Raw genomic sequence first — 5652 nt, forward strand, 5'->3', positions numbered from 1 at the left:
GGTTCTTCATTACAAATCATTTGAGAAGCACAGCTCTATAAGCTTTAAAACCAAAAAAAAAAAAAAGAGGTTATCAGCTGAGAACTAAGCTATAAAATGGTTTGTGTGTATTCAAAGTGAGGCAAAGTCCCCCTAAAGAGACTGCCTCTTCCCAGACTTATTGAAGGCATAGTATTAACACATCCAAGGAAAGTATGTGTCTAAGATTGATCCTAGGGGGAATCTCAGCTCAGTTGCTTTGGCAAAAATGATTCTCTGGGAGAGTTCCTTAAAAAGTGCAGCATTGCCTTTTTCCATGCCCAGCACAGCCATGGCTCTTGGTCCCAAGAAGCATCTGAAGCACATAGCAACTCCAAAGCATTGGATGCTGGATAAATCAGCCGGTGTGTTTGCTCCTTGTCCATCCACTGCTCCCCACAAGCTGAGAGAGTGTCTCCCTCTCATCATTTTCCTAAGAAACAGACTTAAGTATGCTCTGACTAGAGATGAAATAAAAAAGATCTGCATGCAGCTGTTCATTAAGATGGATGACAAGGTCCGGACTGATATAAACTACCCTTCTGAGTTTGTGTATGTCATCAGCATTGAAGACTGGAGAGAATTTCCGCTTGAACTACGACACCAAGGGTTGGTTTGCTGTTCATCGTATCCCACCTGAGGAGGCTAGTACAAATTGTGCAAAGTGAGAAAGATCTTTGTGGGCACAAAAGGAATTCCTCATCTGGTGACTCATAAGGCTCGCACCATCTGCTACCATGATCCCCTCATCAAGGTGAATGACACCATTCAGATTGATTTGGAGACTGGCAAAATTGCTGATTTCATCAAGTTTGACAATGGTGACTGGAGGTGCTAACCTGGGAAGAATTGGTGTGATCACCAACAGAGAAAGACATCCTGGGTCTTTTGATGTGGTTCATGTAAAAGATGCCAACGGCAACAGCTTTGCCACTTGGCTCTCCAGCATTTTTGTTATTGACAAAGGCAACAAACTGTGGATTTCTCTTTCCGAGGAAAAGTTATCCACCTCACCATTGCTGAAGAGAGAGACAACAGACTGGCAGCCAAACAGAGCAGTGGATGAAATGGTCTCTGTGACATGTTTTTTTTTTTTGAGTTGGAGTCTCACTCTGTCGCCCAGACTGGACTGCAGTGGCCGCTCCCGGCCACCGCAGCCTCAACCTGCTGGGCCCCAGCGATCCTTCCGCCTCAGCCTTCCGAGTAGCCGGAATTACAGGCGCGCGCTAGCATTCCCAGCTAATTTTTTTTTTTTTTTGATTTATTGTAGAGATGAGGTCTCGCCTGCCCAGGCAGGTCTTGAACCCGCGGACTCAGGCAATCCACTCACCTCAGCCTCCCAAAGGCGCGGGATTACAGGCTAAGCCACCGAGCTCGGCTCTGTGACATGTTAAAAAGATCTTTACCTAATTTAAGATAACACAGCATGCCACTACCCCCACCCCCACCCCGCAAAAAAAGTGCAGCATCTGACTCACCCCAGCTCTGGAACCACATTCACCAAATGATCTTTGAGCTCTAACTTGGCTTCCTATATAGATCACCCACATGGAATCCACACTGGTCACATATCAAGTCACCTCATCTACATCACAGTTGTACTTCCCATGGTTTGGTTTTTTTAATATCAGACTTTAGCACCTGATTAAGTAGAAGTAGAGTTGTCCCCCCAATAAGACATTGACTAAATTGTTGACTCTGGGTTTTGGTAATTCACCAGAGAATGCCACCAATTAAGTCTCATGTCAGAGGGCTGGCCACCTTCTGAGGGCACAGTAGTCCTCTGTGCTGAGCACATCTGTCTGAAACTTCTGCAGGTGAATGGAATCTCAGTCATGAAGAGTCTTGGATTCTAAGTCGACTTGTTGAATGAACACATTCAGAATCTATAGAAAACCAAAGTATGAAATCGGTGTTTCAATTGTCCATGGCTCGTTAGTACAAGAACATGGGTTATAATCTAAGTCTCTGAACTCCTTGTCTAATTGCTCTGAGGATTAAATGAGATTCTGCACGTGAGTGCATCACTTCTAGCAAGTATTAAAGATCAGAAATCTTTAATAATAACCAGTAATTATCAAATGTTTATAATGTACAGAACACAGAGCTAATCACTTCGTGTAGTCTTGCTTCATGTTTGGAAGTGGGAACTATTATTATTTCCGTTATACAGAGTAGGGCACTGAAGAATGGAGAGATTAAGATACTTGCCCAAGGTCACAAAGTTAGTATGTATTGAGAGCAAATTCAAATCTAGGCTCTCTGACATAACCCAGTTCTTACCACTATTCTGCTCTGCTCTGTTTTTCTGGGGTTTTTTCTACTAGTCTTTTGTATTGAACCAGAAAAATTAAAGATCATAAAAAATTTTGCCTCTTGGAACCAAATCCAGATGATATTGAGAATGGAAACCCCATCTTTTGTCTCAGAGTAAATGAGTTCTTTTCACTAGAGTTGAAATAATTTATTTCATGATTTTTATATTCATAATCAGGTGAGCTGATTGAAAAGCCCAACGTCTGGGAGCTTCATCTAGGATGCCTATATCCACACCAAGGGAATTTTCTTTCTTCTGTATTATTTTTCTTTTCTTTTTTCTTTCTTCCTTTTTTTTTTTTTTTTTAGTTGAGATTTTACTCTGCCACCCAGGCTGGAGTACAGTAGACACTCACACACCTTAAATTGCTAGACTTAAGCAATTCTCCCACCTCAGCTTCCCAGGTAGTTGGGACTATGGGCACACACCACCACAACTGGCTAATTTATTGACTTTTTGTAGAAGAGAGATCTTGCTATGTTGCCCAGGCTGGTCTTGAACTCCTGGGCTCAAACAATCCTCCTGCCTTAGTCTCCCAAAGTGCTAGGATTATAGGCTTGAGCTACCACGCCTGACCCTTTCCAGGGAATTTGACACACCATTTGTCAGTAGTTGCTATCATTACACATTTTCCAATGTGCATGTTTTTTCTTTTTGCTCCACAAAAGTAGGCTGTAAATACTGAAAAATAAGGGGAAAATGAAAGACTCCCCTCTAAAAGCTTTTACTACAACGGACCTGGTGAGATACATTGGCTTTTCGCTAGGTTGGGGTAGGGACCATTCTTTTAAAACTTCTCTAAACAGGACCCACTCCTGACTGCTGCTTATGCCATCTTATTCTGAATTCTACTTTAGAACAAATACTCTTGTTAATGCAAGAGCCTGTTACATTCCATAAGCCAGCATCAGTCTTTTCCTTAGAGAATACACCACTATATTAACCAATTTGGACATACATAGCAGAGGGCAGAACTTGGCCTGGAGTAATTAATTTGTAATTAGTCAGCTCAGGCTGTGTGAGTATGAATGCACATGTGCAAATATACTCCCCTTCAAACATTCACCCCGTCTTCTGTGTAGATGACACTATCCTGGCTGTGCAGAAAAGATGAACTCTTAGAATTGTAGATCTCTTAGAATTTCCATGTCACCATTTTTTCTTGCCCTCAAAACCATCTTTTCCCCTGGAAAGTAAATCCGCTTTATCCACTCCTATTTTTGGAATTGGATAGCCATGTTGGAACCCCATGTTTCTTGGAGAATTTGCTGTTTTGACAGAGTAAAGGAGTCTGAATCTTGGCTTTGTAAGACTAAGTCTTCAGCACATGCAGTTTACCTGCTTAGTTGCCATTAAAGCTAATATAAGACAAATACTCATCCTGTGAGGAGAGTGCCTGTAATTTTAATAATGCCCACGGGAATATGTATGACCTCACACCTCCAACCCAGACATTGTTTAACCATACCCCACAACTTGTGAATTTCAATTATTTGTTCAGAGAGGCCATTCATAATTGCCTGGTGTAAGCCTGCCTTTAGGATGCAAAGGAGAAGACAATGAAAATGCTACCCCGGCGAATTAGGGCAGCAGCACTTAAACATATAAATTAACTGGGCCTCTTTTCACAGCTACCCTTTCTATTCTGAGAGGTTTCAGTCTGGTGACATCAAAGACAGGATTATGGGAGAAGATAAAAACTTGATCTAATGTCCATGTTTGAAGTCATGAAACCCCTCCTCTCTCCAGGCAAAATAACCCACTTCATAACACACAAACACAAAAACAGGGTCCAGGTGCAAAGGCATTGGGGGCTGGGCTGAGGGATGGGGGAGGCCTGCATGCAGGAAGACTCTGGCTTCCTGAGCTCCTAGGAAGAGCTCGGTGTTAAAGCCCTGCATTGCCAAATGTGCTAATAGATTATTTGTAGTCCTGCGCTGGCTTTGTTCTGCAAATCAATATGTTAAGTCTTTCTTTTAAACCCGTGTGATGTTGGGATGGTTTTTTAATGAGCTTTTAACTAGGTTTCTTTTACTATCAGCAAAGACTAGAACAGATTTTTTATTTAACTTGAAAAGAGAGTGATCTCTGACTTCAATACCATTAACAATGTTTCCTTTAATGCTATTTGTCCATCGAATTTCTTGTCCTGTAACAAACTCTAGTATTTGTGTTGACTCTGCACCAGCGGGATATGGTTCAAATGTATTTACATTAAAGTGACAGGCTTACAAAAATGCCTAATAAATAGCTTATTTGTGGGGTGGGGTGGTGTGAGGGGGTGCCGAGGAGGCAAAAGTTTGCAGAAGAAAAGTATACTATAAATTGAAGATATCATTCCACTTTGTCATTTGTAGAAATTGTTTGAGATGAATACAAACCTTGGCCCCTAAAAAATATATGCAGCTGCACTGCCTGGCATTACAGCCAGGAAGATTTATTTTCAAAACTCTGCAAGCTACAGGCCCACGATTTTTAAAGTCTTTAGTCCTTTAAGCACTAAATCAGCATTCAAGTGGTTAGTTAATCTCCCAAGGGCCAAAATGAAGTGCTCTGGCCTAGATTATAACAGACTGACTGCTAGACAACGCTTTCTGTAGTACCAAGCCTAGTAAGCACGGAGTATAAACAGAGCCTGCAAACAAAATTGCTGTGTTGGAGTCTCTTCTCCCTTTATTCTTTTCTCATACTTTGTAGGTCAGGTAGACCAGAATTTTTTTTTTTTAAATCTTTTATTGTGGGAAGGTGGTAGCAAGTACTACACTTTTGTCTGACAAACTTTGTCCTTTACATTAAAAACTCTTAGTTCCCCTCATATTTTCAGTCATTTTGTTTGGGAGTCTTACAGAATCTTTATTGTTGTTCTCTGTGCTATTGGCACAGGTTCAAAGGGAGAAAGCAACAAACCAACGCAATCCATTATACCAAGTAGTATGTTCCATTCTGAACAATGGCTCTGCCTAATAATTTAAGAGATCTTTTAACTCCTTGTATTTATCCAAATTTACAGAAAAATTGAACCTCCTAGTTTATGCAAAGGTAGGTCTTTGCTATGTGCCAGTCAGTGTGAATCTTACCTCCTAGAAATATCAGATTCTAAGAAGTATAAGGATAAGAGAACCTGCTCCCAGAAATAACTTGACAGTAGACAGATTAACAGGAGAAAAGGGCCAGACATGGTGGCTCATGCCTGTAATCCCAGCACTTTGGGAGGCCAAAGAAGGAAGATCACTTGAGTTCAGGAGTTTGAGACCAGTCTTATCTCTACCAAAAATTCAAAAATTAACTGGGCAAGTTGGTGCATGCCCGCAGTCCCA

The 5652-nt window shown here is 41.3% G+C and overlaps 1 pseudogene; it reads left to right on the forward strand.

The window, feature by feature from the left end:
- Nucleotides 1-310: 310 nt before the first annotated feature.
- LOC103261502 lies at nt 311-1084 on the forward strand (annotated as a pseudogene).
- Nucleotides 1085-5652: the final 4568 nt, after the last annotated feature.

Source organism: Carlito syrichta, unplaced genomic scaffold, assembly GCF_000164805.1.
Source record: "Carlito syrichta isolate Samal-C Ts95f unplaced genomic scaffold, Tarsius_syrichta-2.0.1 Scaffold303724, whole genome shotgun sequence".
NCBI lineage: Eukaryota > Metazoa > Chordata > Mammalia > Primates > Tarsiidae > Carlito > Carlito syrichta.